Source organism: Galeopterus variegatus, unplaced genomic scaffold, assembly GCF_000696425.1.
Source record: "Galeopterus variegatus unplaced genomic scaffold, G_variegatus-3.0.2 Scaffold11547, whole genome shotgun sequence".
Classification (NCBI taxonomy): domain Eukaryota; kingdom Metazoa; phylum Chordata; class Mammalia; order Dermoptera; family Cynocephalidae; genus Galeopterus; species Galeopterus variegatus.
Window position 1 is genome coordinate 22,716 of NW_007737658.1, and position 15,665 is coordinate 38,380.

The 15,665-nt window shown below is 41.0% G+C and overlaps 1 long non-coding RNA gene across 2 annotated transcripts in view; it reads right to left on the reverse strand.

The window, feature by feature from the left end:
* The window catches only part of LOC103610668, a 21,664-nt gene extending 11,773 nt beyond the window's left edge, over nucleotides 1–9,891 (reverse strand). Inside the window, exons 1-3 of one of the 2 annotated variants that reach the window (XR_552226.1) lie at nucleotides 9,745–9,891; nucleotides 8,105–8,417; nucleotides 5,991–6,032 (exon numbers count right to left, since the gene is read on the reverse strand). This is a non-coding gene — a long non-coding RNA (uncharacterized LOC103610668). The remainder of the gene's footprint in view (nucleotides 1–5,990; nucleotides 6,033–8,104; nucleotides 8,418–9,744) is intronic. The other variant, XR_552225.1, reaches the window with a different exon arrangement.
* Nucleotides 9,892–15,665: the final 5,774 nt, after the last annotated feature.

Below are 15,665 nucleotides of genomic sequence, written 5' to 3' on the forward strand. Positions count from 1 at the left end.
GCTCAAGAAATGGAACAGGAATGAAAAGACAGACCTGGGCTGGCCAGTTAGTTCAGCTGGTTGGAGCATGGTGCCGATAACATCAGGATTCGATCTCTGTACCTGCCAGTGGCCAAAAACAAAAAGACCTAGGGGTCCTGAGGCATCGAGCTGGGGGAAGCCAAACCCAGCCACAACAGGTAAAAGGCACACCAAAAACACCATTTCTATGCACGTAGCCCACCATAGCCACCACAATTGCTGTTACTGCCGCAAAAGTGGCTAGTCTCTATGGCAGCAGCCACGGGCACCATACAGATGGCACGCCAGACTCTAAACTTCATTGTCACAAGGAGAGGCACCAGCGGAGACCAAAATAAAAATAAAAAAAGAAGAGGTCTTCTCTCTCCACACAGTACACTCCAGCGTAACAGAAGAAGCATCTGATTTATGATAATAGGGGAGGATTTGATCACACCTCTCTCAGTACTGGACAGATCATCTAGGCAAGAAACCAACAGAGGATCAGTTAATCTAGCAGATGGAGAGAACAAATCTGTGGTTACTAGAAGGGGGGAAGGAGCACAGGGGGAGGGGGGAAGGAGAGGAGGGGGAGATTGGGTAAGGGGCATAAAGAATAAGTATGATTTGTAACAATGAGTATGCTAAGAAAAAAAAAACCCTAAAGCACATTTCTGGGCATTTTGCCTAAAATCTTGGGCAAGTTCAACTGACATCATCCTACAGCAGATGCAGTGAGTGTGCACACTGCTCAGTGATCTCTACTGCTCAGAAATAAACAAAATTCCTCACAGAGGCCAGCCACCAATAAATTTTTTTAAAATTTTAAAATAAAAAGTAATAAAAGAGAGGACACAAAGTCAAGAGCAGGAAGATATCAAACATGGTTTCTCACAACTCCTAGGTCTTCTAGTGTTTGAAGTTCAACTCAGCCTGTGTCAGAACTGGCTAGAGACCAAGGACCTCCAGCCCCAAAACTGCTGGTCAATGCATTTATGAGCCACAGGAGCTCTAAGGTAAGCTTCCATTTGATATGGATTTCCTTCATATTATGGGTTAAACACTTCACTAAATTATTGAATTATCAATACCTAGAGTAAGTATCTAATGAAAGAAAATTACAAAATAATTTTTTATACAGTAAAACTTTACTTCTTTCACAACAGTCCAAGCCAGCTTCTATCACCCATTATTAGATGAACAATCCGGTCTTGGTAAATTTTGCTTTAGGATAAAAGAAAGAGCTAATTGCAAGATCAAAAAGAGATAGGCCATAAGTGCTTGGTTACTTTATGATAAGTTTTCCATTCATAGGGGAAGAAATTATGGTTCATCTGTAATAAGCCCTGTGGACATGGGAAGATCCCAGATGTTGTTAAAGAAAAATAAAACTCATTTACATTAAAGGATACCTCTAGATACACACAGACATGCAAATGCACACAAAGGAAAAGGTTAGAGAAAAGAGAAAAACCTGTTGCAAGTGGTTACCTCTGCCGGAGGAAGTTAAAGGATGAGGACACCAAAGGGGGACTGTCACTCTCCCATTTCTTTAGAAGTGCTTGAATCTTCTGCAGGGGCAAGTCTTTATGTTATGGGGCACAGGTCCGGCTGCCTGCCCCCTTTCAAAAACAAACTCAAGCCACAAAAAATGTTTACATTGTGTAATGACAAAATAAAAAAATATAAACAAAAAACAAAAACTCAAAAGTCAAATGTTGGTGAAAATGGAAGTCAGCTTTCATTCAGGAATACCAGTGACCTGAGGACAGATGTTGCGCTAACCCATCTGTCCCATAAACCTGAAGGAGAAGGGCCAGAGTCAAGCCAACTCAAAGACTCAGATTTCCTGAGGGGTTTAAAAAGAGGGAGCTGAGAGAACAGAATGCGGGAAATGAAAAGCAGCAGGGAGGGGGATGTGAGCCTGGGGGCCTGTGTGCAAGGAGCCAGGTGCAAGGTCTTCCCAAGGCTCCGTCTGGTTTCTGCTCCCATCCTTGCTGTTACCTCAGGTCCTGCTCAGGGGGTGGAATCAGCACATCTTTACTGATGTTTTCCTTGCAGATTTTATTAGATCTGATCTTGTCAAAGTATAAGGGAAAAGATTCCACATGGCTTTGGAGATTATTGATTAGAGAAATAAAATTCAACCCAGGAAAAGTGAAGGTTAGGGTCTGAATCAGCCAGATATTCCCATTGACTCTTAGGGATTCTTTCCACTACCTGTAAGTTCTGTAATATATGTGTCTTGCCTTGTATAATTCTCTGGCTTCTACAACTATATCCTTTTTCTCCAAGTGCATTAGAAGCCTTTTGTAGAAGAGCACTGGAAATTGTATTTGTGTGAGTATGAAAGACTACTTGTTCCTCGTAGTTTCTTTAATATGACCACTTAACGCAAAGGCTCATAACTTTGTCAGCACCACGCTCTCCCATGTGAACTAAACTGGCCATCCCTAGACGGGATCCAAACCCATTGCCTTGGTGTTATCAGCACCACACTCTCCCAAGTGAGCCACGGGCTAGCCCTAAAGGCTCAAAACTTTGCATTTTGGTTTGTAGGATACGGAAAGATGTATACATACTACAATTATAGAATAAAGAAAGGGTGGGAGACGGCCCCGCAGAACTGCAGGGTTCTTATATTTTATGCGAAGTGGCATGTTATGAACCCTAAGTAGACTAAAGGTTAAAGATGTATATATTGTTTGTAATTTTTTTTGTTGTTGTTTTTTGAAATATATTTTTTGTTTTGTTTTTTTTAGTGGCTGGCCGGTAGAGGGATCTGAACTCTTGATCTTGGTATCACAAGCTGTGCTCTAACCAACTGAGCTAAAGGGATGTATATTTTAATCTCTTTAGCAACCACTAAAAAAAATAAAAATAATGCCAAGAGGTATAGCTAAAAAGTCAATCAAAAATTTAAATGGAATTCTAAATGTCACTTAATCCAAAGAAAGCAGGAAAGAAGAAATGGGGGGAAAATTGGACAACAGCCCTAAAGGCTCAAAACTTTGTATTTTGGTTTGTAGGGTACGGAAAGATGTATACATACTACAAATATAGAATAAAGAAAGGGTGGGAGATGGCCCCGCAGAGTTGCAGGGTTCTTATATTTTATGTGAAGTGGCATATTATGAACCCTAAGTAGACTACGAAAGGTTAAAGATGTATATATTTTTTTAAATTTTGTTTTTTGAAATATATTTTTTGTTTTGTTTTTTTTAGTGGCTGGCCGGTAGAGGGATCTGAACTCTTGATCTTGGTATCACAAGCTGTGCTCTAACCAACTGAGCTAAAGGGATGTATATTTGAATCTCTTTAGCAACCACTAGAAAAAATAAAAATAATGCCAAGAGGTATAGCTAAAAAGTCAATCAAAAATTTAAATGGAATTCTAAATGTCACTTAATCCAAAGAAAGCAGGAAAGAAGAAATGGGGGGAAAATTGGACAACCAGAAACCCAACAATCTCCAAAGATTTGATGTGTAAGGGATAAGGAGTAGATAGAACTAACACCAGGGAGCACCTAGAGTTTTCCAGGTTCCCTGCTAGGTGCTTTACACACAGCATCTTCTCTCATCTTCCATCGCTCATTGATGGATTCATGCCTTCAGAGCTCACAACAGGCAAGGTCAAAACCACAACACAAAACCACCTATGAATTAAAGGTAATCATTAATGTGATCTGGACATTCTCTCCCCACAAACCTATTAACCTGGGAAACCACTTTACAAACAGAAGATTGCTTGCAAATGATGTGATTAGCACCTTAGAGTTGCACTCTGGAGAGATCCAGAATATTTCTTTTTTTATTTTTAAAGATGACCGGTAAGGGGATCGTAACCCTTGGCTTCGTGTTGTCAGCACCACACTCAGCCAGTGAGTGAACCAGCCATCCCTATATAGGATGCGAACCCATGGCCTTGGTGTTATCAGCACCGCACTCTCCCGAGTGAGCCACGGGCCGGCCCTGAGATCCAGAATAACAACCTTGGAGACCTGCTAGCTTCTTGTTCTCCTTTCCCCTTTTGGACCACTGTTTGACTCTCCTACCCACTTGCCACAACAAAGCAACAAGCAGGATACTTGGTTGTGTATCTCCAGATTTTTCCAAACATTCATACAAAAAGAAACATTTCCACCTTTGCTTATTATAAAAATGGGAATACTAATTTATACCCTTATGCAATTTCATCTCCACCCAATGCATCAGGTACACTCTCCAGCTACATGCATGTAGGTCTTCTCACTTTTTGGCAGCCCTGTAACACTCCAGTGTGCAGAGGACAGCAAGAAAGGTCTCTCTCATTCCTACGAGTGCTGGTTGTTCCTTACACTGCCCCTCCTGCTGAGGAGCCTCGTGCTTTCCTGCCCGAGGACCCTTTATGCCCTTGTTGCCTGGGTGAGGACGACCCTCCCAGGAGGAGCCAGCACTTCCTTCAGGTCTCTTCCCCAGCATCACTGCCTCAGGAAGCCCACCCTCTTTCACCCATAAAATTCCCCTCTCTCCATCCCATAATCCTTTGCCTTAAAAGCTGGCTTTCTTTTTCTTAACAATACTTAGTTACCTGAAATGATAACATTTGATTGATTATCTCTCTTAAGCGCCATCAATCAATGACTTCAGCTGGCACCAAATAGGTGATAGATGCATATTTGACCAATGAAGAAATGAATATATTTTTACAGCTCCCGTAAGTATTGCTGGTCTCCTTGGATTGAGATTATTGGCGTAATATGTAGATAAACATTGCCATAGTTTTCTTCTAAAATGGTGAACAAATTTGTACTCTTCATCAACAATGCTTGAGAGTTCGTGTTTCCCCACAGCCTACTCTTTCTTGCAGCCCTGTAATACTCCAGTGTGCAGATGACAGCAAGAAAGGCCTCTCTCATTCCTACCAGTTGTTCCTCACACTGCCCCTCCTGCTGAGGAGCCTCGTGCTTTCCTGCCCGAGGACCCTTTATGCCCTTGTTGCCTGGGTGAGGACGACCCTCCCAGGAGGAGCCAGCACTTCCTTCAGGTCTCTTCCCCAGCATCACTGCCTCAGGAAGCCCACCCTCTTTCACCCATAAAATTCCCCTATCCCCATCCCATAATCCTTTGCCTCAAAAGCTGGCTTTTTTTTTCTCAACAATACTTACAGTTAACTGAAACGATAACATTTGATTGATTATCTCTCTTAAGCGCCATCAATCAATGACTTCAGCTGGCACCAAATAGGTGATAGATGCATATTTGACCAATGAATAAATGAATATATTTTTACAGCTCCCGAAAGTATTGCTGGTCTCCTTGGATTGGGATTATTGGTGTAATATGTAGATAAACATTGCCATAGTTTTCTTCTAAAATGGTGAACAAATTTGTACTCTTCATCAACAATGCTTGAGAGTTCGTGTTTCCCCACAGCCTACTAACACTGAATATTATCTATTCAAAAATGTTCCCCAGTGAGACAAGTAAAAACTAATCTCATAGCTGTTTTAATTGATATTCCTTTTGTTACACAAAAGGTGAAATGTCAGATCTTTACTGGACATTTGTATTTCTTTTTCATTTGATTGTGTCTATGCTACCATATTCTGAGTTTCTTAACCTCTATTACCCTGCACTAATAGTGTAACACTTAACCTAAAACATACCTTTAGACAAAATAATTTGAAAGTATATAAGAACAGGAATAGCTTACTATGTGCTAAGCACCGTTCTAAAAACATTCCATATATTACCTCATTTAATCCTCTCCCAAATCCCATATCTTAGTCTGTCAGAGCACTATAACAGAATATCATAGACTGGGTGGCTTAAATAGTAAATGTTAATTTTTCACAGTTCTGGAGAGTGGGGTGTCCAAGATCAAGATTCTATATCTGTGAGGGCAAACTTTTTTTTTTTTTTTTTAATCACTTTCTGTTTCTATTTCTGTGATAAACAGAATACCTGAAACTAGGTAATTTACAAAGAACAAAGTTTATTTGGCTTACGATTCTGGGACGGCTGCATCTGATGCAGGCCTCAGGCTGCTTCTACTCTTGGCAGAAAGCAGCAGGCAGCCGGCGGGTACAAGCAGACCACATGGTAAGAGGAAGCAAGAGAGAGAGGACATGCCAGAGTCTTTTAAACAACCAGCTCTCATGGGAAGTAACAAAGCAACAACTTACTCGCTACCCACCCCCTGAGGCATTAATCTATTCATGAAGGATCTCTCCCCATAACCCAAACACTCCCAACATTGCCAAGTTGGGGATCAGATTTTGACATGAGCTTTGAGGGCCAACACATCCAAACTCTATCAACTGTATTGCAATTTTATGTGTTTGGCTTCCCCACCCAGATGCAGGGACCTAGCACAGATACCTGAGCTGAGTCTTCTACAGGAGTGGCCCCTAAGAGGTGCTTAAAAACGTATCTTTTCGCAAATGAATGAATGATCAGCAAATGATCCAATAACTAGTGCTTTTTTTTCTTGCAGTTGGCCAGTAGGAAGGCCTGAACCCTTGACCTTGGTGTTACCAGCACCGTGCTCTCCCAACTGAGCTAAATGGCCAACCCAGTACCAGCGCTTTCTGTGTTTCCTTGCACATTTGCTAGCCTGCCTTCCCCGTAGCCCATCCCTGCACCCCACCCTTCAGCCCCCCCACTGTCTGTCTTCAAGTCCTGCTAGTTCAGTCATGGGCATCACCTGTGACATGTGACTAGCAGCCTGGCTGTGATCCCCCTCCCTCCACCCCCTCTCAGACTACTGGATTTTCTCATCCCCACCCACCGTGCATCTCTGCCTCTTCCAAAATAAATCCAGGCCATTCTGTCTAGTTCTGTGAGCTCTCACTCAGTTTGGGGGAGTACCAGGTCCACAGATTCTGTGGATTGACTGGGACTGACAGGATCGATGGTGTGGCCATTAGGCTGTGGGTGGTGATGGGAGACGTGAGGCAGGCGTCCTTACACCTGTCACACACTGCCGTGTTACTGGCATGTGTGTCCTGGTGCCCAGCTGGACCCAACCATGAATGGCTGAAGAGTCCACTCCGTGTTGCCCCTTTCTGCTCTGCCTGTGCCAATACACACATCTTCTCCCACGCCCACCTACATGTCCCATTCCACACTCAGCATACACTCATGAACATGAAAAGCAGACAACACGGCCTCCGCCTGTCATAAGTCATGTCACAGGAAGGACACAGTGTGCCCTGCAAGGGCCTCTCCACTGCGTCCAGTCTGCTGTAGACAGACTTCTGGAGCTGTCTGGGGGGGAGGGTGAAGAATCAGTGTAGAGCAGGGATGGGATGTGGGGCTTTTTAGTCAACGAGACACAGCATTTTCTTTGGATGATACAGAATTTCCTGACTCAGCAGAGAGATGCACACTAGAGGTGAAGATAGAACAGTGAGAGGATTTCAGTCTCTGATTTTAGCAGGAAGAAGTTCACTGTATCTCTGGAAGGCTAGCTCTACCTGGGCTAATCTCTCTCTGACCTTCTACTCTCTCTAGAGCTCAAATGACTTCTTTGGAAAACATGCGTTGGAGTGTGATGGGGAGAGATGGATATATAAGAAAGTTACACTGCATCATGTAACCATAGTGCTGAACTCTGTGAAGCGCAACATAACCGGCAGAGAGTACAAAGCTGCCTTGCCCCTGTGCTGGGACGTGGCCTCTTCCAAGCTGTTGCCAAATATGGCCAAGGGAGTTAAAGGTTGGTTACATCTTGATACATTTTTTTTAAAGCTGTAAAAATAGCTCACTGTATAGCTCTCTGGGCTCCCTGACTCTGGATTTTGTGGGAGGGGCTCTGATCACAATCAATAAGCTCTTTTCTCCCAATTACCAACATTATCTTCTAGAATAAAACATTTGCTTTGATTTGTCACAATGTTATGTACTTTTACTTGTTCTTATTGAAATCTTCCAAATAATACAGGTGTTTACATCAGAGCAGGGCTACTCCTAACATGTGTGAGCCCCAGCAAATATTTTTTGTGAGGTTTCTGTCTATGTAAACAATTTCATGAAAAAAATGTCAGAACTCAGGTGAGACCCACTACATGGCTGCATGGGAACTCAAGCTCAAGGCTCAGGGGCCAATCCCTGAATTTACCCTTTGCCCTGTGTCCCACTTCAGAGAGTGTCACTCCAAATCAGGTGTCAGCACCATCTGGTGGCCCAAATGTTGCAGGATTCCACAAAAGAAACTGCCTCAGCCAATGGAAGCTATCTGTTCTCCTGTGGCCCTCAGGAACCAGGGCACAGCCACGGGGGCCGGGCCAGGACGACCTCACAGACACAAGTGCTGCAGCTTCTTGGGGCATCTGGTCCACCTCTTGACGGGGAGGGTGACCGAAGGTTGGAAAGCACCTTGGTCCATGTCCGTGGCACCCTGCTGCAATGGCTCTGCCAGTGCTGGCTGGTTCCTGCAAACAGGAGAAGATCTTAGAAAACTTTGACAACAATACTCTAAGAGCACTTGCCTGGGTCTAGGGGCTCTACTGCATCTGAGTCTTTCCCTTCCACTTCAAAACTACATTTCTGATTGTAAAAATCATGCCTGTGTATGAGAAAATATTTGTAAATTACAAAAAATTCCCTGGAATCTCACCACTAAAATATTAGCAATTCACTTACTCATTCAGCTGTTAATTAAGTGGCTCCTCTGTACCAGGCACTGTGCTGGGGGCTGTGAATAGAACTGCATATGAGACACATACAGTCCTTTACCTCCATGAAGTTTGCACTCTAGCAGGTTGGTACTATTTTTAATTATTAATTTTAAAATGTTTAAATTATAAAAATTCACTTACATGGGTTGAATTTAAGTGGTACAAAAAGAGTATGCAATTTAAAAAACTCCTGGTTCCTACCCATTTTCTCCCTCTGGAGACAACCAAATTTATACAGATGATAAAATACATAAAAGTATGCACATTCTTTTTCTCCCCTTTTATTTAAAGCAAGTAGCATACAAAACACAAACCATTTAATACATACGTATCTAAGCTTTTCAACTAAAATATATCTTGGAGTTTATTCCATGAGTTCATGAAGAGTTTCCTCTTTCTATCTTACAGTTACATAATATTTAGTCAAGTATCATAATTATTTAACAAGTTCCCCCTGGTGGAAGTTTTAATATATTTTCAAACTTTTTCACACTATGCCGCATTAGTATGCTTGCACATATATTATCTTGTAAATGTGACTATAAAATACCCTTAGCAATGGAATTGCTGCATCAAAGGGTACATGAATTCATAGTTGTTTTTTTTTTAAATTTATTTTTTAATTTTGGCTTCTGGCTGGTATGGGGATCTGAACCCTTGACCTGGGTGTTACAAGGCCACTCCCTAACCAGCTGGGCTACCTGGCCAGATCCCAAACTTATAATTTTGATAGGTATTGCCAAATTGTTTTCAATGAATTCTGTACCAAATAACACTGCAGCTAGCAATGTATGAGAACCCTAAAGGTTGGTGACATGTTGATAGATTCCCTTCCAGGCTTATTTTGCTTTAAAAATCTTGGAATCGTGTGACACATACTGTTTTATCTTTTTTCCTTTGCAAAACTATTTCATTCTCCAAATAAAATAAAGTGACTGTCTCTTTCTATAGACCTTGAAACCTGCATTGAAGCTAAGGTTGTAACATGCTGAGCTTGTTTTAACTTCCTTTTATATTCCATTTTCACATATCGGAAGCTAGTGAATCCAAATATTTAGCATCCAGGACTTTGCCAGCTCACCAGTCATATTTCTGCTCAAAGCCTTCAGGCAGCAGCACGGGCCACTCCTCTGTGCACGGACTGAAGGAAGTAGCAGATGTGAGCAGCAGAGCAGTCTTGGGGGTGAGGGAGCCTCTAGGCTGAAGGAGACATTGTTTCCTGTCATTAGAGTGAGTGCTCTAGGATGAAAAACAGGAGAGAAGGGACATGCTGTTTAAAATTCAGTGGTTAGCACCTTTCACCTAACTTTCCCCAGATCTAGGCAGGCACACACTCACATAACCCGGGAAAATGATGTTGCCTTCATTTATATCTTATTTTTTAAATCTAAAAATGTTCAGAAATATTCCTTGCCCATAAATACTTCCCTGAATTCTTTAAATTACGTACTTTTTAAAAAAGACTTTATTTTTAAGAGCAATTTTAAGTTTGCAGCAACATCGAGCAGAAGGTGTTGCTTTGCCTCCCACGGATTTGTCACCACTTTTCCCCTGGGTGACAGAGCCGCCAAAGATTACTCAAACCCCATCTCTTCTGAGCAGGGAGAAGCCCGAAAAGGGGTTAATCTCCCAGGACCCTCAAGAGAGAGGCACTCCTTCCATTTGGGAAATTAATCATGAATTGGGGTTCTCTTCCCACATTTATTCCCCAGAGGAGGAAGTTTCAGGAAGAGAACATAGGTGGGGTTTTGGCTAAGTATAGTTTAACAAGTTTAACAATAGAAGCTGGTAACACTCAGTAAGACAAGCAAGGTGACATTCCATAATGCAATTTGCAAGAAGTTGATCCACCAACAAAAGCTTGATTTTAACAAACATTCTCTTCTTACAGCAATTTCCCAGTATCTTTACATATCAATCAGTAACCTGCTTTTGAGCCAGCAACTTTGCTGTGTTACAATTCGTTATCTTACAACAGACACTATAGCCTGGGGAAAATTTCCTGTCCTTTACAAGATTAACATTTGAAACTGCAAGGCTTTGGAAAACCAGGCCCTGTGAAATACATTTGCTTTATGTATACTCCACATCTCCCCATTTTATTTATTTAATAGAAAAAGCAAAAGCATAGATCAGGTTTTGACAGTTAAGACAAAAGCATTTAAAGCAAAGTTAGTATCCTTTAGCATGGCAAGTCCTCTTAATTTACTTCAGGTAAGGACTGACAATGTCATCATCTCTCAGCTGTTGTATAGGCATCATTCCAGGTGTCATGAATTAGGTGTAATTACCAATTGTTGAAACTCCAGAATGGGATTCTGCTCTGTATAATAGTTGATTCTGAGTAGAGAGAGTTCCTTAATGTTCACCTGTCCAGGACATTACTGCTTCCAAAGCATTTAGTCTTTTGTATAATTTTTGATCAATTACAAGTCTTTTGTTTAGGAACAGGATGTCTCATCCAAGTTACAAACAGGAAAATTCAGAGAACTGCTTTAAGGCCAGGAAAATTCAGAGAACTGCTTTTGTAGAGAAGATGTCATTTCCCCCTTAATGATCAAGGTATTCCTCATAAAAGCATTGATGATCAATATCTTGATTGAAAAGGTCTTACTTTTCTTTGTATAAATCCCACCGTGCTGGGAAGGCTCATCCCCAGGTGGTGTTCTGTCCCACATTGGGGGGATGGGGGTGGGGGGAGATGAACAGCAGGATGAAGCAGCAGTTAGGCCAAATTCAGGCAACATAAAAGAGGGGTCAGCAGCTTAGAAGAGACATGCTATTTTATAACCAAAGTTTTAAATTATATCCTGTCATAGAGAGTTAATTTTCACTGAACTTATAAAAATAGCCACATTGCCATAATAATCATAAGGATACTTAAAGTTATTAAATTCGGAGTGGATCAAATAGGGAGAAAACAAATGCTATTACTTTGGTTTTAAATGATATTTTACCAAACTGTTGTCAGTTATAGATAGCTTAAGAGAGAGGTTTTTCTTAGATTTGGAAAACAAAACAGTAAGAGAACCAGCAGTGTTTCAAAATAAGGAAATTGTATAAACCCATAATTCTTTTTAATTAGTTCACTAATTAACTTTTGTCTTGTTGACCTTTGTGAACAATTTCACAAACCCATCAGTTTCTTTATTAGAATTTTGGAAATTTAGTTTAAAGGTATAAACTCAAAGTTTGTCAAGAAGCTATACCTAACATAACATTTAAAATTATAATTGAACCAAGATTATGACCAATAGCATTTATAACAAGGCCCAGATTTTCAAGAACCTTACAAGATTTTGGAACACATATCCATAACACCTTCAGTACTGAAAATGCTTTCCCATATAGTCTAATTTATTAAATAAGCCAATTAGTTCTGATATATTTTTTATATATCCTTTGAGAAGCCCCAGGGCCCTTGGAACTCCTCAAAGTTAGTTCATGTCAAAAGTCTGGAAGTTAGTTTAAACCAAAAGGTTGGGCTTTCAGAATTTATTTTTGGAAAGTTTTGTCAAATAACAAAAGGCTTAAAACATTTAATTGGATAAGATCACGAATTACTGAAAAAAATAAAACTAAAGTGACCAAGGGTTTCAAAGGCAGAGAGCACAAGAAATTATCATGCACAACTTAAAAGACCTCTAGAAAAGACAAATGTAATCTTATTTGATTAGTAAACCCAGGCAGTGATGTGTGCTGATAAGAACATTTTTATGCATTCAGGTTAGTAAATAGGCATCCATTTATCAGAGCAAATTATACAAAGCCCAGTTTGAGTTTTAGCTGTTTTTACCAAATACATATTTATGGTTTCCCAGCCAAAAACTTGGTGTATTAGATCTATACCCTTTATCAGTTAATGTTAACTACGGCCTATGAGATATTGAGCATAGGTCTCCTTTTACTAGCCATTTTGGGTCTTAGGTTTCCATGTGGCACTTGGAGCCAAGTGGAATCCAGAGAGGCAGAGGGCAGTCTTCACAAAGACAATGTCTTAAACATATTGTTTCTCCCAGCATGGCCAGGAGGCAGAACTGAGATAACAAGGAGACATATTGACCTAGAGCCAAATTTAGGTAAAAGGTTTAAATCAAATTTTGAAAATATATTTATTAAAACTTTAGAAAATTTTCGGATCCCACATACAGACCGGTTCCCGCTCACTGGCTGAGCGAGGCACGGGAGCAACACCGAGGGTTGCGATCCCGTTGCGGTACGGGGGCGACACTGAGGGTTGCGATCCGTTGCCAGACACGGAAAAAGACAAAAAGGAAAAAAAAAAAAAAAAAAGAAAATTTAAGTCACATGAACTTAAAAAGTATACTTAGTTATTTAATGAGCGTGCATTAATTATAAGCTAATTTGGTACCATGCAGAACACAATTACACATACAGACATGAACATATAACATACAACTTACACATGCATATATGCAGACATAAACAACAAGAACAAACAAGGATCTTATAGGTTTTGTTCAAGATGTAAAAAAAAAAAGTTCACTGGTAAAAAGGACACTTAGGTTTAGATTGTGTTTTTTTTAAAAGACTTATCGGTGAGGCCTCATCCTGTTTTAAAGAAAGGAAGGTAATGAGTTTACATTGTAAAGCAAAGTATGCAAGCCTTTTTAAGAAGATGCAGAGAAAGTTTTCTTTAAAAAAAAAAAAGGTATAGAACTTTACTGGAAGATTTTGTGAAGAAATACATAGATGAGCCTAGAAGAAAATTTAGAAGTCTGTTTAAGATGACCAGCTGGATGCCAGAAAATTTGAGACCATTTAGTTAAACAGGTAGATTTTAGTTTAGTTTTTGTTTCTCAAATAAATTACTGAGCTTAAGGGCTGAGCTATTGAAATCTATTTGACTGTTGAAGTTTTTTAAATTTACCCCAGGCCAATTTGGAGCTTGTTATCATTATTTTCATTACTGGTGGGCTCATGTAGGTTGGAGTGGAGGTGGTTGTTGGCACCATCATCACTGGTGGTCTGATGTGTACCATCCCCGGTGATATGGATTGAGGTGTGATGGCCAGGCGTTGAGATTTTGGGATCAGATTCAACTCCTCGTCTGGTTTGGGGTTCCACATAAGGTTCAACAGCCTTAGCAGGAATCCATAGTGGGCCTGTGGGTCAAAGAACAGATGCAAACCCTCTCCCCCATGTTATTTTTTTTTTTCCTTTTTGTCTTTTTTTGTGTCCGGCAACGGACCGCAACCCTCAGTGTTGCGCCCGTACCGGACCGGGACTGGCAACGGGATCGCAACCCTCAGTGCTGCGCCCGCCCCTCGCTCAGCCAGTGAGCGGGAACCGGTCTGTATATGGGATCCGAACCCTCGGCGGGAATGCCGCCGCGCTCCCAAGCGGCGCACTGTAGCAGTGCGCCACCGGGCCGGCCCTCTCCCCCATGTTAATAATTCAACAGGTCTCAACTGTGGTCCCATTGGTAGGTGGCAGAATAAAACCAAAGGTCTAGGTCTCTTTTTAGGAGGTATAAAGTGTTGTTCTGTGGCCGTTAATTTTGGGAAATTACAGTTTTAAAAATGTAGTGTAAACAGAGCTTTAAAAACCTGTTCATGAGGGGCCGGTCTTATATCTACATTCCCCCTATTTGTTTACCTATTTGAGATTTAGAAAGGCCATTAGTTCTTTCCACAATTGTCTGGACAGTGGGGTTAAATGGGATTCCTGTGACATGTTTAATGTTCCAGTTGTCACAGAATACTTGAAAGACTTTGGAGGTGTATGCTGATCCATTATCTGCCTTAATTTGATTTGGAATCCCCATGGAGGCAAAGGCAGAAAGACAATGTTTTTCAACATATTTAGCAGTTTCTCCTGTTTGGGCCGTGACATGAATAAGACTAGAGTAAGTATCAACAGTAACATGTAAATATTTAAAACATCCGAAAGAGAAATAACGAGTGACTTCCATTTGCCAAATTTCATTACCTTTTATTTCTCAAGGATTAACTCCTCCAGGAAAATTAGATTTAGAAAACCTCTGACAATCAGGACAAGCACGAACAATATCTTGAGCTTGCCTTTAAGAGATATGATGCATGTTAGCCAAAACTCGAGCACCCTGATGAAGAAACTGATGAGAATAAATAGCTTTCTGTAAAACATTATTATACATAACAAAGTGATCAGCCATATCCTTTCCAATTGATAAAGGGCCAGGAAGACCAGGATTAATAACATCAGGTTCATACCCAGCAAGTACTTGACAACAGTGTTTTCCCCTAGTGAGTAAATGAATACATTGTTCTAATTTAGTATATAGTTTCTTTTTTTGTTGATGGGGTAAGAAAATCCATTCAATGACTCCTATGTGAGGAAGAAATTGGCAAAGCAAACCTGTGGGACTATGTGGGGTGTTGAAAATAATGAAATAAATAACTTGAGATTTAATAATACGTGTTAACTGTCTGGAATGCAAAAAGGATTCAATCTGTTTTAATTCTAATTTGGCTTCTTCAGATAAGTAATGAGGGGAGGACAGATTAGGGTCTCCCTTCAAAAGTGTATTAAACAAATGTTGTAATTGATAAGTGGGAATGCCCATAGAAGGGCGGAGCCAGTTAATGTGGCCAAGTAATCTTTGTAAGTCATTTAGAGTAAAAGGCTCCTGAATATGGAAAGATATACTTTGTGGCCGTATATTTCCCTGAGTGATTTAAAAAACAAGGTACTTCCAAGGCTCCTTTTTTTTTTTTTTTTTTTTTGTCTTTTGTCTTTTTCCGTGTCTGGCAACGGATCGCAACCCTGAGTGTTGACCCCGTACCGGACCGGGGACCGGCAACGGGATTGCAACCCTCGGGGCTGCTCCCGCGCCTCGCTCAGCCAGTGAGCGGGAACCGGTCTGTATGTGGGATCCGAACCCTCGGGCGGGAGTGCTGCCGCGCTTCCCAAGCGGCACACTTATCCAGTGCGCCACCAGGCCGGCCCCCAAGGCTCCTTTTTTTGAATTTTATCTGGAGCTACTTGTAAACCAGCATT